General features: G+C 41.2%; 1 protein-coding gene and 1 long non-coding RNA gene across 3 annotated transcripts in view; both read left to right on the forward strand.

Annotated features, from left to right (window-relative positions):
* Nucleotides 1-24,380, forward strand: part of AOPEP (aminopeptidase O (putative)) — a 772,742-nt gene that overhangs the window by 670,281 nt on the left and 78,081 nt on the right. The window lies entirely within an intron of this gene.
* LOC115099727 lies at nucleotides 22,453-24,128 on the forward strand. The gene is made up of 2 exons (XR_003858871.1): nucleotides 22,453-22,845; nucleotides 23,785-24,128. It is a non-coding gene; the product is annotated as an uncharacterized LOC115099727 (long non-coding RNA).

The following is a 24,380-nucleotide window of genomic DNA, read 5'->3' on the forward strand; positions in this document are numbered from 1 at the left end:
TTCTGCAAAGGAAAGACTGGCTCTGCTCTCTAGACCTCCAGGACGCTTACAAGCACATCTCAATCACTCCGTCACATCGCAGATTCCTGCGGTTCCTAGTAGGCCCAAAGCACTTCCAGTATAAAGTGTTGCCATTCGGCCTAGCATCTGCCCCATGAGTCTTCACCAAATGTCTCGTCGTGGTAGCAGCCTATCTCAGAACTCAGTGTCCATGTCTACCCCTATCTCGACGATTGGTTGATCAGGGCTCCCACTCATCAAACTGCGCTGACGTCCCTACGTCTCACTTTGCATACCCTGATCTCCCTAGGGTTCCTTATAAACTATCCAAAATCTAGGCTAGTTCCATCTCAAACCCTATCGTTCATAGGGGCCGACTTGGACACTTTAAAAGCGAAAGCATTCCTACCCCGGGATTGGGCTTTCATTCTCACATCTCTGGCTCATCAACTACAGTCTCGACAACACTCAACTGCACGTCACTTTCTGATCTTACTGGGACAAATGGCCTCCTCGGTGCATGTCACTCCAATGGTCTGCCTTGCCATGAGAGTAATGCAGTGGACTCTAAAATCGCAGTGGATTCAGTCTTCTCAGCCAATGTCCACATCACCAACCAACGCCGCTTATCGCTGGCTTGATGGATAAACCAATCCAATCTTCTTCAAGGCCTTCCATTTCAGGTTGCAGAACCTCAAATAACCTTGACAACAGATGCCTCCAACCTCGACTGGGGTGCATATGTTGCAAACCTGCAAACTCAGGGCATCTGGTCTCCAGAGGAAGCCAAACACCAGATAAATTTCCTAGAGCTTCGTGCAATCAGATATGCTCTCAGGGTCTTTCAGGATTACCTCACCAACAAGGTCATCCTGATTCAAACCGACAACCTGGTGGCCATATGGTACATCAACAAACAAGAGGGAACGGGCTCTTACCTCCTGTGTCAGGAAGCTGCACAGATATGGACGGAGGCTTTTTTCCACTCGATGTGCCTCAGGGCCACCTACTTGCCGGGAGTGGACAATGTGTTGGCAGACAAGCTGAGTCACACTTTTCAACCACACAAGTGATCCCTGAACCCCACAATAGCGGACTCAATATTCCAACGCTGGGATTACCCTCACATAGACCTCTTTGCATCAATCCACAACCGCAAAGTAGGAAACTTCTCACTCACTCGCAGCCAACACTTGCAGCCAAGAGACGCTTTCTCCCTCTCGTGGACCAGCAGTCTCCTTTATGCATACCCTCCACTTCCACTCATTTCGAAGACTGTCGTGAAGTTACAAAAGGACAGGGGATTGATGATTCTGATAGCCCCTCACTGGCCACGCCAGGTGTGGTTTCCAATACTTCAGGACCTATCAATTCGCCGGCACATTCCTCTGGGGAAGGACCCACTTCTGATCACGCAGAACAATGGATGCCTACATCACCCCAACCTCCAGGCGCTATCTCTGACTGCCTGGATGTTGAAAGGTTAATACTTCAACCTCTTAACCTTTCAGAGCCAGTTTCCCATGTCCTGGTAGCTTCGCGGAAGCCTTCCACAAGAAAGTCTTATTGCTATGAATGGAACAGGTTTACGGTATGGTGTACTTCATATCCATCTACCACTTCACTTGTTCCACAGCGAAGTTTCTTGACTATCTCTGGCACCTGTCAGTCAGGCCTGAAAACTTCCTCTATCAGAGTTCATGTCAGTGCGGTGGCAGCCTTCCATAAAGGTGTCGGGGATGTCTCCATATCGGTACAATACCTGGTAACACGCTTTTTGAGGGGTTTGCTGCACCTAAAACCTCCATTGCGCCCTCCGACCCGTTCTTGGGACCTTAAAGTGGTTTTGGGGCGGCTCATGAAACTGCCATTTGAGCCTCTCCAATCCTGTGATCTCTGCTATCTCACCTGGAAGGTAATTTTTTTTCTGGCGATCACATCCGCTCGCAGAGTTAGTGAGTTGCAGGCCTTAGTCACCTACCTGCCTTACACTAAACTTCTGCATGACAGGGTAGTACTCCGCACTCACCCTAAGGTTTTGCCTAAGGTAGTATTGGAGTTTCATATTAATCAATCCTTTATATTACCCACTTTCTTTCCCAGGCCCCTTTCAAATCCAGGAAAACAGGCTCTGCATACTCTCAACTGTAAACATGCTCTAGCTTTCTACCTAGATCGTACAGCCACTCACAGAAAGTCCATTCAATTGTTTGTCTCTTTTGATACCATCAAATTGGGTAACCCTGTGGGAAAGCAGACCCTCTCCTCCTGGTTAGCGGACTGTATTTCCTTTTGCTATCAACAGGCAGGCATTCCGCTCCAAGACCGTGTCAAGGCACACTCTGTCAGGGCCATGGTGACTCCAATAGCGCACCTCCGCTCGGTGCCTCTTACTGACATTTGTAAAGCTGCTACCTTGAGCTCTCTCCATACCTTTACAGCCCATTATTACTTAGACAAGTCTGGCAGGCAAGATTCCATCTTCGGCCAGTCTGTCCTACGCAACCTATTTGCCAATTAATATACCAACATCCTTCCACCGACCCACCAGGGTTCAGGATGCCCTTTTAACCAAATTTCCACCCCAGTTGTGCCTGATGCACGTCTTTGGGTACATTTGGTGCATTGCTCGGGCATCCTCAGCTCGGTATTCACCCATATGTGAGGACTACCATCCTGCTTGTCCTGTGAGAAAGCAGAGTTGCTTACCTGTAACAGGTGTTCTCACAGGACAGCAGGATGTTAGTCCTCACGAAACCCACCCGCCACCCTGCGGTGTTGGGTTTGTTACGTTTCTTATTTTTCGCATGTACTTTTACTATAAGACTAGTCTGAAGGGGGACCCCTGCTGGATGCAGGGTTGGTGCTATGCTGGGCATGCCCAGTAGGTGCCAGTCAAAGTTCTAGAAACTTTGACAAAAGTGTTCTGTGATTGGGCTACATCCTGATGATGTCACCCCCATATGTGAGGACTAACATCCTGCTGTCCTGTGAAAACACCTGTTACAGGTGTTTTATAACAGGCGCACACGCATGTTATAAAATCGGGGCATCCATGTGTGCACGCTGGGGAGCACACCCGAGCGAATGCTCGCGCGTGTAAATTTAAAAATCTACCCCATTGTTTTCTGAAAGTGAGCATTTCATTTTTGTTCCATCTGTGAATGGCTCCTGCCTATGTAGTACTCGTGGATGGGCACTATCTGTCATTTAGCCTGTACTGTATAACTCTTTGCCCAGTGAACTTTGGAAAATTGTGGATTATAAATAACTTAAAACTTTAAATCATTTTATTTTCAGGAGGTATTTACTTGAAAGTTGATGGGTTAAATGTTTGTATTGTGTGCATGACTTAAATGTGCTGATTTTACTTTCATTTTTGCTGTATCACATGTTATGTTTCTTATGTTTGTTGTGTGTTATGTTAATTATTGGAATCTGCTTTGAATCATTAGTATCAATACAGGCGAAACATAAGGGGAATGGAACAGCTCCCCTATGAGAAAAGACTAAAGAGGTTAGGACTTTTCAGCTTGGAGAAGAGACGACTGAGGGGGGATATGATAGAGGTGTTTAAAATCATGAGAGGTCTAGAACGGGTAGATGTGAATCAGTTATTTACTCTTTTGGATAATAGACTAGGGGGCACTCCATGAAGTTAGCATGTGGCACATTTAAAACTAATCGGAGAAAGTTCTTTTCCACTCAACGCACAATTAAACTCTGGAATTTGTTGCCAGAGGATGTGGTTAGTGCAGTTAGTATAGCTGTGTTTAAAAAAGGATTGGATAAGTTCTTGGAGGAGAAGTCCATTACCTGCTATTAATTGAGTTGACTTAGAAAATAGCCACTGCTATTACTAGCAACGATAACATGGGATAGACTTAGTTTTTGGGTACTTGCCAGGTTCTTATGGCCTGGATTGGCCACTGTTGGAAACAGGATGCTGGGCTTGATGGACCCTTGGTCTGACCCAGTATGGCATGTTCTTATAAGAATTTAAAAATCATATAAAAAAATAAATATATTTAATACCTTAGGCTTTACTGTGGACTAACATGGAATTTTCTAGCAAGAGGTAAGAGAAGCACATCTAGTAGTAAGTGATCTATATGGTCTGTCCCTCTAGTGTGAGTCTCTTTTTTTTTTTTTTTCAGTATCTATATAGGTTCCTCCGTGAGACAGTAGAGGGAGTTCAGTGCCTTAAAGTAATGGAGGGAGGCAGCAAGTGTGCTGGCCTGCTCTCTGGAGAAGTTTCTCTAATGTTATTTTTTCCAGTCAGAAAGCCGCTGCGAGTGGTTGCAGCAGAAGCTATCCCCCTACTGACAGAATCCTGATCCTGGTCTGCAGCCAGTTTTTCGCCTACTCTGCAGCACTCGAAGGAGGCGCCCTTGCCCATTCTCCGGGAGTGGGGTTAGCAGCAAAACGCCTTGTCCTCTCTTTCTGATGTAACATTTTCTTTTCAGAATTTAACCCTTCAGTAGTCTAGTTTGTTGTTGGTGTATCCTTTGCTGCAGGTCACAATTGTGCTTCCTTGGATTGCAGTGTACCGCAGCATTGCAGGATGCCAGCATCCCTTGCCATCACTGGTAGGGGCATATTTGGGAAAGCCAGAGGTTTCTCATGAACCATGTAAAACCGAGTTAAATTTTCATCTGTTTTTAAAACTGACTCAGGCTGTGCAGTGGTATGGAGGTTTTCTGCCCAGATGCAGATTATATTAGGGGAAAAAAAACAGCGCCTGAATCTACAAAGCTGTTTTTGAGTTATCAAGTGCCAAACATACTTTTCTCATTTAGTTTTTTGCTAGTTTAGTTTTTGCTTTTTTGTAAATGAAATTTCACAGAGAGGTTTGTACTACCATTCTTTTGTTAACTGGAGGGCCTTGCTAGAGCATTAGTTAAAAAACTGGGCCTGGGGTCTTCGTGGATTTAAAATGTTTTAACTTGTTTTTTTATAATATACAGTGTTATCGGAAACATTGCATAACTATAGTAAGGGTTGCTGCTACATAAGTTTATGGTTCAGAACTATCCAGAAGAAGAGCTGTGAGATGTAAGAGTAAAGAGGTGGGTTGTTGGGCTCCATGCTGACTTTCTTCTGTTTTGCTGTTACAAGATAATTAGGTTTTGGAGGGTGGGGGGGGGTTGCCCCCCAAGTATTTTTCCCTATCTTCCAGCGAGGGAGGTTATGGAGATGAGAGAGGGGGGGGGGAGGAAATGAGGTAAGTGTTCCTGTTCCTAGAAGTCTCCAGTGTGATCTGAAGGGTTAAGCAGATACTCTCCTGGCTGCGTGGGCATTGGCCACCGGGGAAGAACCCAGGCAGCTGTGCTGAGGGGAGGGCACTGAAAGTCATGAAACAGCTGGATGGCATCCTGGGATAACAAACCCCCAACGTCAATGTGTGAAAGAGCGAGTAAGCGAGCAGCGGACGTGTTCTGCTACTTACACTCCTTGACCTGCTGAACAGCAAGGCATTCTTTACACTTTTAGGCTGTGGGTGTTCTTTTATTTCTCTTGTCCTATCTTTTTCAGGTGGTCTGGCAGCTTCTCTTCCACTATCTTTTTATGCTGTGCTCCGTTTAGGCTCTGCCTGAGGAATGAAGCCTTTGATATTTAACCGCTGTTCTGTAGAAAAAAAAAAACCATAGTGATGTTTTACTTGCGTGAGACTGTAAAATTAGCATGAAGGTCATGTTTCTGCTCCAGCATTTGGGCTGCCTGTATTAAGGCATCCCTTTATTTCATCCCTGTGATAATTTCAAGATAAGATTATAGACTGAAAGGCAGCTGGGAAGCTGCGATGAAAGATATGTTTGATATTATATGTCTGCTGACAGGAGATGCATTTTGGTCAATTTAACATTTGGGAGCCGTGCTTGTATTTCCTTTACGAACACATTAACCGTACTGGGCTTGGCTCTTCTTACTGGGAAGTGCTTTTGATTGATTATGTTTTGTGCTGTACCACTTTGCAAAAAAGTATAGAAGCAACACTTGGTGGGTGGGGGTTACTGCATGTCTTGGGTGAGCTGTGTTCAGCCGCAGGTCTTCGAAAGACCAAAAGCATATCAATGTGTGGTGTTGCGAGACTCTTCAAATACTCAGCTACCTTTGATTTCGTTGCTTTGCAGTCTGGCACAGGGAATCGAGCATGCAGTAGGCGATTGTACTCTCGCTCTCTCTGCACTTGCGTTATCACCACTTGTACCAACTCTTTCTGCTTGTTCTAGCCTCATCCCACTCCACAGTCCTCTGCTCTTCTCCTCCCACAAAACACCAATATCTTCTTAACCAGTTGTAAGACTTTGCCTATCGCTTCCCCAGCCCTCTCTTCATTTTTAGCAACCCAATTAACTTTTGTGTACCTTTAGGGATGCTACTGTGAAGTGACTAGTAAAGAACAAGAAGTTCCAGCAGAACGAATAGAGCCTGCTTTCCTGGTCAGGCACCCACAATCCATGATCTGAATAAAAAAAAAAAAAAATCACCATTTTCAGAATCCTAATGTGTCCCTCCTCCCCCTCCCCGCCTTTGAAATGTTCTGAAAATGTGTTATGGATATGAATAGGACATACAAAACAAATGTTGTTAAGGATACACACACAGTGATCTCATAATCCTCCCTTCCTTTGGAAAGTAGGTTAATAAAAACAGAGAAAAACAGGTCTTGTCAAGCTAATAACCATGTAGTGACCGGATGATGCTCACATATCTGTAAACTCACACCCATTTATGCCTAGAACTCTACAGCCTTGTTTTAATAACGATCGTTAATATTCCTAGGAAAGAAGGAAGTAGGATACTGTTTGTCACTAGTTCCACAAGGGGAGACCTAAAGATTAGAAAGCTAATGCCAGTGAAAAGAAAACAGCTTCAAAATGGGAAATTCTAGAAGAAGCACCAACTTTATCACTTGCCTTTGTTTGGACAAAACCGAACTCTCACCCGACATACCGGGGTGGGGGTAGGTTATAGGGGCTGCTGGAAGGTAGTGAGGCACACTAATGGTAGCACAGGGGTTTTACCCCTGTTTTAGTGTACATTTTTCTGCAGTAAATTAACTCTGTATTTAACAGGGGTTTTAACTCCTAAAAAAAATGCACACTAAACCAGGAGTAAAAATCAACTTTAAAATGAGCATGGGTGAATACAAATCCCCTGTAAAAGAAGGCACTAGCTATTCCCCCTGAAATGCAGGGAGGTACATTGCTGGGAAATAGCTAATGCAGCTTAAAGCACATTTTCTTAACACTGAAAATTTAACTGTTGGGTCAGAGCAAGAGTAACACTCCCATTTCTGGTGGCCGTGTTATAGTATTGCTGTGTCCAGTATGGTAGGGTCTGTCTGCTTCTGCCAGTCTGGAAACCGCAATAGAATAACTTTGGCCATGAGTTTACTCCACCTCAAAACCAGGAGTTTAATTTCCAGTGCAAGCTCTCAGAGCGGGCCCCTACAACTGAACAGTACCCTGGTGCTGTGCATCCCAAGTTTGGCCTACTGTTTTACTCTAGATGCCCATCCCAGGGAACATAGTTTGTTCAGCTAGGTGTAGATACCAACTCCAGAGAGCAAATTCTTGCATCCCCAGCCATTTTGGCAAGGAATGGCAAGTACAATTATTTTATTTATTTATTACCTTTCTACAATGTAATTCAATGCTATATTTGTAAACCGTTGTGATCTACCTATGGATCAACGGTATATAAAAAGCATAAATAAATAAAATCAAAGCATAAACTCTCTGGGAGGGCACCTACAGCTGAACAGGTCACCAAAGTCAAATGCACAGTGCCAGAGTGCATGCCATTCATTTGAAGGTGCTTACCCAAGAGATCTTGTGTGTTGATTTTTCTTGCCGTGCCTTGCCAAAATGGCATTGCATGTGGGATTGGTGGTGTGCATCCCAACTTATGGGAACATTCTCTCATTCAAGGTCATTTTGACAAGGAATGACATGTAACATGAAAGAATAAGCTCTCTGCGGAAGGCAAATACAGCTCGATTAACAAAGCATTGATTGTTTGGGTGGGCACCAAAAGATGAAGAATACACACTTTAGCATTGTGTCCGCATATTGTGCAGGAAAATAAAGAAAACCTGTGCCTGGTGCCCGCCTTAAAGAACTTACATTGGAAATGTAACTCCTGGGTCTGAGGTGGAGTAAATTCACATTTCTTGTGGCCAGTGTTGTGCCCAGTGAGGTACTCCATCTCTGACCCCAACGTACATTCTCTGAGGCGGGAACCTACAGCTGAACACTGCATAAGCTCTCTGGGGCGGGAACCTACGGCTGAACGGTACATCAAAGTCAGGATGCACGACACCAAAATGCATACTATTCAGCTGAAAGTGCCTTCCCCAGAAAGCTTATGTTTTATTCAGCTGTAGGTCCAAGCCCCAGAAAACTTAAGCTGGAAATGAAACTCCTTCTTTGGTTTGAGATAAGTTAAACTCAGATTTCTGGTTGTGCCCATATGGTAGCATCTAACTGTTTCTACCACACAGGGCACAGCAAAAGTTATGAAAAAAAAAAAAACACACTAAAATGTGAATTAAGCTGAACACTGCACTAATGAAGAAAAGTGCTTTATAACCAGAGTAAAGAGGTAAGTGCTTAAATTTGGAAAGGAGTCTGACCAAAATGACATTCCATGCAAGACTGGCAGTGGGCATCCCGACTTGGGCATAGTCTTGCATGCAAGGCCATTTTGGTCACATTCCTTCCAGTTTCGAGCACTTAATCCTGTTTTCAAGCACTTTAACATAAGTGTGGATTTTCAGGCTGACTTCTTGGCCTGAGGTGGAGTAAAGGTTAACTCACATTTCTGGTGGTCATGATATTCCATTGCTGTGCCCAGTGTGGTAGTGTCTAGCTGTTTCTACCACACTGGGCACAGCAAAAGTTATTCTTCATGGAATGTAATTTTGGTCGGACTCCTTCCAACTTGAAGCATTTTCTTCCTTACTCCGGTTTTAAAGCACTTTTCATTGCAATTTATGCATTAATGCAGATTTTTCAACATAACTCTCATTGTAGTGCATTTTTTTTTCATTTAGAATGCTTTTCTATTTCACGCCTTCTCAATTTGCATCCCATTAACTTACTGCGTCCCACAGGGACCCCATTTTTTTTTAACGTGTGCATTAAGCAAAACCCGTGCTAAAATGTTTCTCTGATTTTAGCATATATCTGATTACACTGTCCCCAATATGTGGTGCTTATTGTGGTCTTACATTATAGGCAAGGCTCCCAGTTTCCTCCAACAAAGATTTCTAAATTCTGTTGCATGTTTGCATAAATTAAATTCACATATAGCTTATATGATTTAATATCCAGAAATATAATAAATGTTTCTAGCTTGTCTGGTTCATTTCATTTTTTGTTGTTTTTCCACTCTTTCTCCATATCGAATATTCTCCTCCTTTTTTAAAAATTTTATTATGGTTATGGTTGGTTTATTTATAACTGGCCTATGCAACAGCCTTAGGCAGCTTACAACAAAGACAGATAAAATAATACACAAAACAACGCAAATAAAATCCGCTGCAAAGATTAAAACAACTTTATAAAATAATAAGAGCCATTAAAACACTCAAAATGTATTTCATGCATAATCACAATAGGTTTGTCCAAAGAAAAAGGTCTTTAAAAGCTTCTTGAAGCTTTTGGTACAGCTCAAGGAGCACATGGCAATCAGCAGCCATTCCACATGTCTGGGAGCAGCTACTGAGGAGGTGCGTTGCCTTCTCACTCGCCACAGCCTGTCTCTTCCACCAAAAGATTCTTCCTTCCACTGCTGCATCCCTCTGTCCCCTTCAGCCTTCCCTCCTGACCAATCCTTCCCTCCACCTCCAATGTTGCTTCACTTTTGCCTCTTATGCTGGCAAGGTTCTTATTAACTGGGAACAATGCAGTTCTCTGGTTTGTCTGCGCCAGCTCTCCTTAGCTGGGGCATCATTGGGAAGAGCCATCTTTTCAGCAGCAGAAGGTTTAGCATACAATAGGAGCTGGTGGGGCAGACCTTGACGGTGTAGCAGCAGCCAGGAGGGCTGACCTCAGTGGTGGCAGGAAGAACAGCAGCAGCTGCCTTGGCACTAGAGGAGATAAGCGAGGCAGCCACTGGGCTGTTACTGCAAGGTTTGCGGGAGCTGCAGTAGTGAGTAAAGCACGAGAGGTGAGTTTGCCGCAGTTCTGTGGCCAAAGGAAAATTCCACGGCTGTGGCCACGGAATTGCAATCAATTGGGATCCATGATTACAGGGAATATAGAACAGTAGTGTGTGGGTTTGGTGAGGGGTAGCTATATTTTTGTTATGGAATGTGCCCTGTCTCTTGAGACTGTGATCTTCTACCTTTTACCTTAGATTAACAAGGGGTATATTTTAATCTTGTTTTGAATGCATTTCCTTTCCAATAAATTGGAACCATCAATATAGAAACACACTAGTCTTAATAAGAGACCATCATATAACTAGAGCTTGTTATGATATTCTTATGAGATAGCTCAGGAAGTATAATCATGGATCTCAAAAATAATTTTGAAACGTTTCTCAATGCATATAAGACTGAACATCAGTTAAGAGTTTTACAAAACATATGTCTTGGCCATCTCACATACAGATCCATCTGGTGCAATGCTGCCCCAACTTAAAAAAAAAAAAAACCCCGACGCTGGCCGTGTTTCGCTTGTTTCCTCAGGGGCATAAATATATGGGTCAGCATAATTCAAGATTTCAGGCTCAAACGTGCACCTCGGTAGACATGGACCCAGCATCCTGATTTACTAAATTTTTCCCAGAGACTGAACAGAAGCAAAACCTTAAGGAATTGGGCCCTAAGTTAAAGCTGCTTCTATTTGTGGATTTATACTTGAACTTTTAGGGTAAATTTGTAGCATGGCACATGAGAACATGCACATATTTACTGCCTTTCCTATGCCTGCTGTTACAGAATTACCCCCGCAGACAGTAACTTTAAAACGAGCACGTGTGCACCCACATATGAGAGTATGAGTAAACGAGCGCACGTACACTGGAATTCTAAATCGTCCACATGCATACGATTAAAAATACACCCCCCAATTTACCCCCTTTTTTTTTTTTTTTTGCCCATTCACATATGTGCATAATTTTAAAATAGGAGTTGCTTGCTCTTGGCCCATATACTCGCGTACATGCACAAATCCCGATCTTGTGAAATATCAGATGGAATTAATACAGTTAAGCTCTGCTGAAAGGTGGTATGCTGCAGATTCACTGACTTTCTTATGCTTTAATTTATAGCAAAGATGGTAATGCTTACACTGAAGTTGTTTCTTCTCTTATAGTCTAAATTGTTTCTTTGTTTTGCTAAAGACTCTAAAAAATGATGGTAGAACATAAAATGCTAAAACAAGTAGAAATGACAGCCTTGGTTTAAAGACTTCCCACATTAACTGGCTCTGTAAATGAAATGTGCTGTTTTTGATGAGTACATTATTATTCTAATCGAAAAATTATAAATACATATTATCAACATTGTACATATGGATAATCTGTTTACAAACAGTGATTTTACATTTGCTTCAGATTTATGCTTTAAATATAATCAGATTTGCTCGCATTAGTAAGAACTGCCCTTTTTTTTTTTTTTTTTTTTTTTTTGCTTTTGTGCTAACATTTATTCTTTCATTTATTGCTGCTGTTAGCTAGGTGATCCTATTTTTTTCCAACTTATTTGTGAGATTGTAGATTTTGCAGTTCAGTAATACACTTGAAGAACCGTGAGCTTGATTTCTCCAAATTCAGAAAAGACAGATCTCCAGAAAAAAACCCCCAATCTTATCCTGTGTTTAAAGTATGAAGGGGGTTTATATCTCAAAAATGTTGTGTATATCCCTGAATGCAGTATTTTAGGATGGGCCCTTTGCTGAAAAGCACAGAATATTTTCACCGTTATTTCTGTATGCATGAAACGTATTCCTTTTTTGATATACATCTCCCCCGGTGATGCCATGGACATCTGGAATAGAGGCAGCCCTAAAACATGCCGCCCTCTTATTTTTTTTTTTAAACCTTTTTAACTGCTGTTTTGCTCCACAGGATTCAGTGAGAAAAAGATATATTTCCAATAAAAATATAAATCACTTTTTGTATATAGCACAAAGGATACATTTTTAAAAATTGCATATAAGGCATGGTCTAGGTTCCTGACTTTAGAAATGAGAAAAAGCTAATTCTAAGACAGCGTGCGTTGCCTTTACCGTTTGCAGAGGAAAGCAAATCTGACACGACCATTACCAATATTCTCCATGCCACCCCTCCTAAAGAGGATGCACTGACATTTCTATATAGAAGAATGCAACACAAAAGGAGACAGTGAAATAAGGAAAGATCCAGGAAACATGATCACCACTTTCACCATAAAATATTAATAGTCAAAGCTTATCTCCATATTTAGTCTGATGGTATTTAATTTAATTTACATATATTTTTTGCTTTACATAAACTCTAAGGAAACATCAAAGTGGATTACACAGCAAATAAACATAAAACAAATACAATATAACATTAAACTCACACCCTACAATAAAATAAATAACAATCTTCCCTCACAGTACACATTCTCACTGCAACCCATTCGTCATCCTTCCTGTCCATCAAATTTGCATATAAATAATATTGACTAACCCCCACTTAATCATCCTCAACATGAAGGCATTCCATTGGTTAAAAAAACAGGTTTTCAACATTTTACAAAAAAAATCATGTAATCGGAAAGTTTCCTAAGCATCGGAGGCAGTGCATTCCACAAAAAGGGTGCAGCACTTGGAAAACTTTGTATCCTGGTTCTGGCCTTGATAATTGTTAGTTGATGTAATCTCTAACTGCAGCTCATGAGAGGAGCATACCACCTTTCCTGGCAGACGTCTATTAATTTTACTAGACAAATAAGAGGGATCCGTCCCACCCAAAGTTCAAAAAAGCAATGTTATAAATTAAAAATGAATTTGGATGGGTAACAGCATCAACAAAGGGGTTGCCCTCCCATGATAACTGCGGATAATCATTTTGGCCACCATATCCTGCGGTACTTGTAGGCATCTTAATCTTTTAGGCAGCCCACCATAAATGGAATTGCAATAGTTCACATGAGAGAGAACCATTGCATACATATAATAGTCCTCAGATCTTAATCTAGCAATAGTGACTAAACAGAGGGGAAAAAAGCTTTTTAAGGCTTGCTTGGACCTGCAGTCCAAATGTCAGCTTGGAGTCCAAGATGACTCCCAGGCTTTTCACATTGGTAGACCCAACTCCATGGCAAAAGACCCAGTTTTAACTTTAGAAAATTCATCTGCGCAAAGAGAAGCTCCTACCCATAGTCTGTTTTATTTCCATTTAGTTTCACAAAATTGTTGCCCATCCATTTTGCAACTGTCTCAAGCAACATTTTTTTTTTTAAATTTATATTACAATTATGGCATAATCTTGATATGATCATGAAATCAAGGATACAATATAAGAAAACATAAAAGAAAAATATCATGGTTCATTTCATTCGAAGTTCTCAGACATTGGGAGACAATACCACAACTCAAAGAATCAATTAATTCAGGAAATAACACAGGTTCTACAATTTCTAAGTGTATAATACAGAACAATAATCAGTGAAATAACTAAACAGATACAGTGGCAGAGAACAGGGATGTTCTTAATTAAGCAGTTCTACAATTAATTCAGCTGGTCAATTGACTAGGTTTAAAAAAATGAGACAGCTCTATATTTAATATAACATTTGTGTGGAAACTTAAGCAAAAACATTGCTGCAAGTTACAGGACTCTGTCTCATCAAAATAAATTGTCTGCACTTCTGGTCTGTCTAGCAACATCAGGAAATACTCTTACACTAAATTGTAGAAAAAAAAAAAAAAGACTCAGTACGATGTCTAAAGAAGGCCCCTCAGGAGCCAATTTCTATCAGGTTCCAAAACTAAGGACACAATCAGTGTTGATGGTTTAGCTAGGACTGTATCTGAAATCTCCACATTTGAGTAACTTTTAAATAATCCTCGATAGCCGCAATAGGGGACAACTTCGTAAATCCAAGCATTGGTGGAACTGCTTGCTCAGGTACCTTCAAGACCTCAATTAAATATCTTTTAAACCTTTCCTTAGGAGAAACCGAAGGCAATTTTTGGAAAATTGATAAAGCGATTTTTACTTTTTTTGCATTTTCCTATTTTCCCAGAATAGAAGAATTTTCATGAATACTCTCCTAGACAAACTTTACTTGTTTTACTTCTGAATGAATTTCAATAATTTTTCTGAGGAGGTACAATATGCGAGTATAAGTGCACCTCTATGGCATCTCAAATTGACTCCAGAGTAAATTGTGTAGGTCTCACCAGATTAAGATTGCTCTGTAGACTTTGAATAGATGGCAAAGGAGTAGAGGCAATAACAGAAGAAGGTGAAAAGACCATGTCTCCGACTGTTTCAGCTTGAACATGCTGACCGTCAAGAGGTTCCGCAATGGAAAATTCGGGTAGAGCTGCTACATCATGCTCCTCCATGCTCCCTGACCCCAGAACTACCGCAACGTCAGTCTGTGAACCAACTGGGGACAAATTGAGCATGCTGGGTCTCTCAGCGGCGTCGTAGTAACTGGGCTCAGAGATTTATCAGTCAGGGAGAGATGGGAACTCCACGTCTCCTCCCACCAACTCCCAACAGCTGATTCCCCAGCAAAAGTGCATCGCAGATAACATGGGCATCCATCGTCCCTGAAATTGGAGGGTCAGTCACAACCGCAAGGAAGGTCCTTGGCGTGCCTTTCCTTTTGTTTCCTATTCAGTAAGGGAAAATACAACCAGGAAAATTGGTATAAATCGGCAAGGGGTCAGCCATCCAAAATATTTCTCCTAATGGATACCTGCCAGGAGTCCCACCATAGAGCCAGAATTTGAATACCATCTGCATAAATGTATATCCTCACCCCCAAGTTCCTAACAATATTTCCCAGGTCTCAGTATTAGTAGATGACTTCCTGGGATCTGGGAGGCATAGGAGTAGAGTCAATAATCCCTACTACATTAGAGAAGTGAGCTATATCTCAAAAATCCTTTTTGCTCTTCCTGTCTCTCATATAGAGTACATGGATATTGAGTGTACAAGGGAATTTTAGGTTAATATGGTATAAAAAAAAACTGTTTATACATCTGAAGACAAAAGACAGACTGATTCTTTAAATGTCTCTTGTCATCCTCTGAAAGGAAGCAGTATTCAGGACGCTAACAGCTGTCAGTACTTTTACCGTCACGGGATGGTCTGTATGTAAGACCATTGCTTCAAGAGCTTATTGACAATAAATAAATCCATGCCTAAGAAAAGATCTGTACAGACCATACAGCCCTGGGGTGGGTGTGTACATGAGATGTGCCAGTAGAGGATAAAAGAAAGGGGAAGGGAGTCATGTGTAGGGAGTTGACTCTGGCAGGCGGTGGAGAGAGCAGTGATAGCACCTTGTCCCTTTCTCTCCAGAGAGTAAGGGACGTAAAGCAATTCAACCCCTAACTCTGAGATAATAAAGTACTTAAAAGTTTTAATATACATTGGCTGGTTCAGAGCCTGAAGCAACAAAGAACCTTAACTGATAGGATCTTTAGGATATTACTCATTGGGATTAAATACCCTAAAGCCTAGTAATACTTCTGTGCTGGGAAAGAGGGAAATCCCCTTCTGAGCTAGGGATGAGTAATAGTCCTTTTACTGATTTAGCTGAGTAAACTGGAGTCAAATGGACATTGCTCAGGACAAGAAAAAGATGTCTGTAAAGTATCTGGAGTCTAAAATGTTGAAGAGGAGAAGACTGGCATAGCCCATGGTTGTTCTGGCATTTTTGCACAGCAGTTACAAAAACTTGGGAGAAGTTTACCTATCCAAGAGCACCTTGGATGAACTGTAAGTAGACTGTAAATTCTTTTATGTAAAACTTTTGTGATCATTGTTTGAACTAAAGTGAAAGTTTTGGGAGCAATCAACCCATGTAGCTGTAAATTATTTGAGAAATCAGAAGTGCCTTTTGCTAGTGTCCAACTCTACAGTCTAGAAATACAGGCTTCTCCCTATGGCAAAGGTCCTGAAAGCCCCCTCATGCCTAAATAAAGAGCCTGGACTACACATATAAGACAGCAGGCACCCTCTGAGCTGTTCACATCCTCTGAGATGAGAGATCGGTTCTGGTTAAATATAGCCAGGCGCTTTCTCAGTCAGCTTTTTGGGATACAGTCTGGGTCTAAACTTGGCATCTTGTCTGACTTTCCTAAAAGAGCATGTTCATCAGATCAGAACCAACTTAATCCAGGTGAGACCTGCAGACTTTCACATCTTTGCTTTTTTTTATAGGCCTCCCTTAGCTGAGTGGATGAATCTTTTTCTCTTTAAGTGTGCTACATGTTCTTTATTAATTTTTATTTTATTTTTCCTGAAAACGTATCAGTGTTTATTACAACAAAAAAAATGGGGGGGAAAAAAGGTGCAAAATAAACTGACTTGTTAATCTGAGGTGCATATCCGGGTTTATTTCAGTGGACATAAATGTGAAATGCTGCTAAATCTCTATTCCTGTGCGGGGAGGGGGTGGACAAGGGCAAATGAGAACTGGAGATCGTACTGGGTTATGTGGATGGATAATAAGGAACCAAGGACAATCACAAATTCTGTATAACCAAACCCACATTTCTGCTTGTTAAGTGTTGCAGAATGAGAATGAAACTCAGTAAAAATAGTTTTTCTGAAACTGGGATAGGGTAGGGGGGCCAAGGCAGGGTCGGTTTAAACCAAAAAAAAAAATCCATCTGTTTAAACTGAAAATAAAAGGCCCTGAGTATATGTATAATGTGCTTGTTATTTCATTTTTCCATTAAGAGCATATGCATTTATAGTATGTCCGAGTAAATATAGTGGTGTGATGTGACTTACGATTGTAAAACAGTGAGTGACACTGTGTAGAAAACATAATTACATATTAATAGCAAAATTTCTGAGTGATACATATGCCTGACTAATGCATTGTTAGATGGCTGTTTTGCGTCATAATCCTGGCAGAATTCCTTATGTGTTAGGAATGTTCATTCATTTTTGTTTCATTACATTTTGCGCACACATTTTTTTCCCTTTTTTATATGCAAATCATCGTAGTCACACAAGTAAAGAAAAATACCTAAATTAAAGAAAAATAAACAAATACAATTTTAGCCATGCATGCCCTTAATATGCATCAGTAGGCATAAGAAAGGACATATTTTATTGAATGGGGTTTCTTCCCTTTGCTGGATTCTATGCAAAAGAAGTTGACTTTGTACTACTGAAAAATGCCTTAAGACTTACTTTTCAAAGTAAATGAAGATCAGAAATACAAGACGCACCGTACTATTAGTGTCCTTAATTCCCTTTCCAGCATGTTTGCAGGAGGATTAAATAAAATACTTGGATGCTGAAGCCCATTTGCACAGAAACAAATATGAAGCATCTGCTGCCGCTTCCCCATTCCCCACCCCCCCACCCTACAACTGCAGAGAAACAGTGGGGTCTAGACTAAAAAGCCAATGCGTGCAGAAACTGAAGCTTGTGTGGACTGGATGAAAGAACCAACAAAGACACCTAGTGAGAGGAGAGCTAATCATCCACTCCACTAAGCATGGCTTGTATGCCTCTTAAATAGCACGTTGCTTTTCTCAACTCTTTCCCTTAAGAAATGGATCCTTCAGAGCTCAGTTGTTTAACTCCACATAGGGGAGTGCTGAGGCAGCCGGCAGTGCCCTGACTTTAATTAGCAACTCATTTTTATGTGGGGGGCAATTATTGGTGCTTACAGAGCTGAATAGGGAAGTGTTAATGTTAGAAACGGAAGCATTCTTGTTTATCCACATAGGGTATTGTTAATGGTCAGCGCTCAGTTCCTTATTTCCTAAACCACTCCTTCTCCCCCTCAACAACTCTGTTTGTACAGATATTCCAAGAGACTGTTGGTATGAGTCAGTTAAGGTCCTTCCAGAAGCCCCATGCTATTGCTTTTAGCATCAGCAGACATTTTAGTTGCATTATTTAGTAGCTGCTCTGAGCACTATTAATGCAGGAAAAAAAAAAAAAAGAAAAAGTGCCATCAGATGCATAAACTTTTGATCATGTTTGAAGTTAAAATTTTGGTAAAACTTTTTGAAATTGTGCTCCAAGTCAAAGTAATCTTTTGGCATGTACAATCTGAGCAGCCGCACAGGGCACCATACATAAGGGGACACTGCCATGCCTCTGCGCCCTCTCACCATCAATAGTAACCTTCCGTATGATGTGTCCAGGCTACAGCCAGCTTGAACCTGATGCTCCTCCATGCAGCAGGCAAGCACAGAAGCATAGGTGCAGAATTTGGCTTATGCTGCAGAACTGCACCTTCACTATCGCTGAGATGCCACCAAAGAAGGGAAATATGGCAGCACTATGCCGAATCACCACCAGTAGGAGGAGGGAGGCTTCCTTCTCTGGTATGTAAAGGACCCGCCTACTGGGCGGAATGGGGGGGGGAAGGGAACATAAGTGCCATCCTGAGTGAAATCAGGGATCAACCAAATGCAACATCCTGTCTTTGACAGTGGCTAATCTAGGTCACTTGGAAGCAGGGCAGAAGGGGAAGAATAGGAGCAATACCCCACACTGTGGGGGCGCTTCATGTTGGCACAATATCCCTACCCCAGCATTATGATTTCTTATTAGCTTGGAGGTGAAGCCACATACATCAGTGTTCCAGGGCCCTGCACTGCACCCCAACCCCCGTGTCAGCCATTCTTGGAAGTGCCTGGCAAATCTTAATGGTGAGATCATAAGAATTGCCATAATGGGTCAGAGCAAGGGTCCATCAAGCCCAGTATCCTGTTTCCAACAGTGGCCAATCCAAGGCAAAAGTACCTGGCAAGTACCCAAACATTAAATAAATCTCAAGCTACTATTGCTTAATAATTAATAGCAATTCATGGATTTTTTTTCTCTAGGAACTTATCCAAACCTTTTTTAAACCCAACTACACTAACTGCTGTAACCACATTGCAATGAATTCCAGAGCTTAACTATGCGCTGAGTGAAAAATAATTTTCTTAGATTTGTTTTAAATGAGCTACTTGCTAACTTCATGGAGTACCCTCTAGTCCTTCTATTATCTAAGAGAGTATATAACCGATTTACATTAACTTGATCAAGTCCTTTCATGAATTTGTAGACCTGTATCCTATCCCCCCTAAGTCATCTTTTCTCCAAACTGAACAGCCCTAACTTCCTTAGCCTTACCTCATAGGGCAGCCGTTCCATGCCACTTATTTGGTCGCCCATCTCTGCATTTTCTCCAGTGCAACTATATCTTTTTTGAGATGCCGCGACCAGAATTGCACACAGTATTCAAGATGTGGTCTTACTATGGAGCGATACAGAGGCATTACGACAACCATCGTTTTATTTTCCATTCCCTTCCTAATAATTCCTAACATTCTGTTTGCTTTGTTAATCACCACAGCACTCTGAGCCGGCGATGTCAATGTGGTATCCATTGTGACACCTAGATCTCTTTCCTGGGTGGTAACTCCTAAAATAGAACTTAACATTGTGTAACTACAGCAAGGGCTATTTTTCCCTATCTGCATCACTTTGCACTTGTTCACGTTAAATTTCATCTGCCATTTGGAAGCCCAATCTTCCAGTCACGCTAGGTCCTCCTGCAATTTATCACAGTCTGCTTGAGATGTGATTACTCTGCATAATTTTGTGTCATCTGCAAATTTAATTACCTCACTTGTCTTACCACTTTCCAGATCATTTATAAATATATTAAAAAGCACCAGGCCAAGTTCAGATCCCTGAGGCACTCCACTGTTTACCTTTTTCCACTGTGACCATTTAATCCTACTCTGTTTCCTTTTAACCAGCTTGTAATCCACAAAAGGACATCGCCTCCTATCCCATGACTTTTTAGTTTTCTTAGAAACCTCTCATGAGGGACTTTGAACGCCTTCTGAAAATCCAAATATACCACATCTACCGATTCACCTTTGTCCACATGTTTGTTCACCCCTTCAAAAAAATGTAGGAGATTTGTGAGGCAAGATTTTCCTTGGGTAAATCCATGCTGGCTGTGTCCCATTAAATCATGTCTGTCTAAACGTTTTGTGATTTTATTCTTTATAACAGTTTCCACGATTTTTCCCGGCACTGAAGTCAGGCTCATTCTCAGAAATAAGAGGTAGAAATCCCCAAGTCTACTTGTCTAATAATTAATGGACATCTACTCCAGAAACTTGTCCAAACGTTTTGGAAAACCAGCTTTGCTATTAACCTTGGCCACATATATTTATTTATTTATTTATTTATTTATTTATTTATTTATTCACTTTTTGTATACCAATATTTGTGAGAACCTCATATCTGTTTACACCACATGTCATTGTATAATTCCAACAATGCATACATTAAAATAATCAATGACTAAATTAAGCTAAAAACAATCTAAAAAATCTAAAACATATTATAAAACATAGTTACTATAAAACAATTAAGTACATTTAGATTCTAATATCAAACTAATTCTAGCTGCCCATAAAACTAATAGTGAGGGGACCAGCCTGACTATGAAAATGCTTGTTCGAATAGCCATGTCTTGAGTTTTTTCTTAAAAGAATGCGGGTGTGACTTAAGCCTTATGTCAAGAGGTAATGCATTCCATATATTAGGACCTGCTAGGGATAATGCTCTGTCTCGAACAGTGTTTAAATGTGCTAATTTTGGGGAAGGTATGGATAATAATGCCTTGCCAGAGGAACATAAAATTCGTTGAGGAGTATGAATGTGTAGGGCGGCATTAAGCCATTCAGTTTTGTCACCGTATATTATTTTGTGTATTAGAGTCAAACATTTGTAGTGAGATCTATAGTAAATGGGGAACAATGGAGGTCTTTCAAAATCGGAGTTATGTGATCGCATTTTTTACTATTAGTTAGAAGTTGAGCTGCAACATTTTGTAGAAGTTGTAAAGGGCGAATCGTTGATGCAGGGAGGCCTAATAGAAGGGCATTACAGTAATCAAGTGTGGAAAATAAAAGGGCCTGGAGAGCTGTTGTGTAATAAAGGCTTGAGTTCTTTTTAAATTTGTGAAATCCCTCCTTTATTATAGTTTTAATGGTCTTCTTAAAATTAAATTCGCTATCTAAAATAATACTTAAATCTCTTACTTCGTGAACGATAGTATGGGTATTATGTAAGGATTTTATTTCTGACGTCTTATCGTTGTGTTTGTTACAAATCAGTAAACTTTCTGTTTTGGAATGGTTTAGGGGATAAGAACATCTGAGTGAGTAGTTGTTGAATTGAGTTAAAATATATATGCCAGAGTTTGAGTGTTTTCAATAGATCCTACTATAGGAAGAAAGATTTGCACATCATCTGCATAAATAAAATGTGTAAGTCCTAAGCCAGCCAAACATTTACAGAGCGGAGACACATATAAAAATATTATAAAGAGTCGGAGATAAGGACGAGCCCTGAGGAACTCCAAAATTAAGATTAATCGGGTCAGATTCGGCAGAGCTTAGTTTAACTTTACAGGCCCTGTTAGAAAAATAAGATTTAAACCACAAAAGAGTTGTATCAGCTATACCAATTTCTTCAAGCCTGTTTATCTTTATGTCGTGGTTGATTGTGTGGAAGGGCGATGAGATGTCTAATAAAATCAAAAGATAACGAATTTCCAGAGCTGGGGGGGGGGGGGGGGGGGGGTTGGTGCTACTAGACAGTGGGAAGAGAAAGGATACTGAGCACTGTGGCAGGGGGAAAACAGAGAATGACTCAGAGTAAATACTGGTGCTGGGCACTATGGGGGTGGCGGGAGGGGGGGAATAAGAAAAATGGGTATGAGACACTGTGGGGCACGGGAGAAGAAAGAGGGTGTCGGGGGGGGGGGGGGCGGGAGATACTGGTACTGGGCAGAAGTTAGCGAGAGAGAGGGTTGGATGATAGTCACATTGAGCAAGGGTTGGGGAGGAAGAGGGGAGAGAATGAAGATGCTGTGCCTGAACCACTGCTTCCGCCGAAGGAGGAGAAGCCTGTGCCAGAGGGGATGGGAGTGCCAGTTTAGGTTTTCACACAGGGCATCAGTTCACTTAGCGCCGGCCCTACTCAGAATTGAAGAATTCCCCCAGCGTTGCGGGCTTGCGTTTGGCGGGGACCGGGCCGAGCCTCTTTTCAGTACAGTCTGCTTGAATGAGTTTAATTTTTCTCCTTGCCCAAGCTAGCACTGTGCACTCATCCCCCCGCCCTGGCGAATCTCCTCCTCCTCCTCCATCAACATGCGCATGTTCTTTCATTCATGTTTCAGGCGGATCTGTGTTTGCGTGACCCTGAGTGCAAAAATCCTTCATGTTCCAGGTATTGGGAATTAAAAAAAAAAAAAAAAAAGGAATTGATGCAGCCATTACCTTTGTTCCTTACATTTGCAGAATGTGTTTAAACAGGCTTCACATTGTTTAAAACTGACATTAAGGCTTCTAATTAAGGTAATTATTGGGCGAGGGATAACCGCTCAGGGAAAGTATTCTGAAAGATACAGTTAGGGAGGGGCAGTGTGGGGTGCAGGTGAGCAGGTAGATGCGAAGAACTGAAATACCATAATTTCCAGGGTGGAGCCAGCCTTCCCTCTGATCCCGGATTGGCGCTGCAGTCACAGGAGAGGGCATACGTAGTTTTGAATGGTGAGGATATTACCTAGATACTAAAGGTGTAATCAGATGAAAGGAATCCACGCTACAACAACCAGCCTTGCTCTCTGAAGTAAGAATTTGGGCTGGGAGGTGGAAACAGGGAAGGGAGTTCCAGTTTTGTGTTTTTGGTCTTTATCTTTTTAACATTTGAGCTTCTGAGTAAAAGCTTCCCGGATCTGAATATTTTAAGATCACCTTAATTACTGGAACTGCTTTCATTGAGGAGATAATAAACAATTGTTTGTATAAAAATGTAAGGTTTGACACTGATGATTGTTGTTAAGGAAAAAATGGAGTCTGGTGTATTACTTAAAGCAGGAACGCTTCTTGTAAGCCTCTGTGATAATTTCCAGTAACAAACCTTGGCTGTATCATGCTTAAATGTCTAGAGCCAGCTTTATAATTAGGTTACATGCACACTGAAGGCATAAGTAAGGGCGTTGCCATTGATTATACTTGCTAGTGTTTGCTATCATGTCTTCGTGTTTTTGAAGAATACTAATCGCAAAACATTTATCCGATTGATGAAGTTAAGAGACTACAGTTTCTTTTAAGTTGAAATAATAGGAAGAGACCATGAGAAGCATTTGCCATGTATTCTCTGACCTTGACTTGCTTAGGAGCCTGCAGTCAACTAGAAAGAAGTTTTTATAAATGTGTAAGGCTCTTCCCTGCAAGATGTAAGGGGCAGCCTTCTGCAGTTTCCTCTCTGTACTAAAAGAGGAGTTCTGCTGCATGATTGACACAGAAAGAAATGAAACAACTGTAGGTGACTATGCTCGACAATGCTTGGTGCGGAAAGCATTCTGAAAGGGAAGTTTAATGCCTGCTTTCGCTATTTGAACAGTCATTGATACTGCTGTTTTATGCCAGTCTTGCTTCTTACAATTTCTGTCCCAATCAGTGCCTGAAAGCTAGTCAAGAAATTAATTTAGTCCCGTAAAGTATCCACTTACATACATACATATATACCTATTTTATTTTATTTTTTTTACTTTTGTTCCCGCAGCTGGACAAATGTGGCAATCACACTGCTTTGTCCCTCCTCAGATGTTGCCTGCTGTTGGTGTGGCCATGTATGTTGGTCAGTGGAATGATTTTGTTTTGTCTATAGGAGAACACTTTCTGGTGGAGAAACAATTGCCCATTCAAATAAACTGTTGCCGGCTTCTGGCTGCACAATTATGAGTTTCAGAGAATGTATGAACGATTGCTCAGATTAGTTGATGGAGTTAGCAGTGTGTGTTCCTATCGCTAAATCCCTTCCTTTGCTCTAGTGCTAATATATTTGGTTTGTGTTAAAATCTTATAAATTGTTGCTTCATTAAAAAAAAAAAAAAAAAAAGAAACATACAAAAAAAAAACCAGTTGGCGTTCCTGGTTCCTGCGCCTTATTTGTAGTCTGCCTTGCCAATGCTGTACAGACCATGCTAAAATTTTATATCACTAATGGAGCATTCTCCTTTCATTTTGAGTGCCCCTTATTTCTGGTGGATGTGTTTATAGAAAACCTCTCTTCTCTTGTCTTGAAAAAAAAATATTTCAACCTAATTAATTCAGAAATTTGAAATGCTACCAGAGGGTGCATATAGTGCATTGCACAGC

The sequence above is a fragment of the Rhinatrema bivittatum genome, chromosome 1 (genome assembly GCF_901001135.1).
Source record: "Rhinatrema bivittatum chromosome 1, aRhiBiv1.1, whole genome shotgun sequence".
NCBI lineage: Eukaryota > Metazoa > Chordata > Amphibia > Gymnophiona > Rhinatrematidae > Rhinatrema > Rhinatrema bivittatum.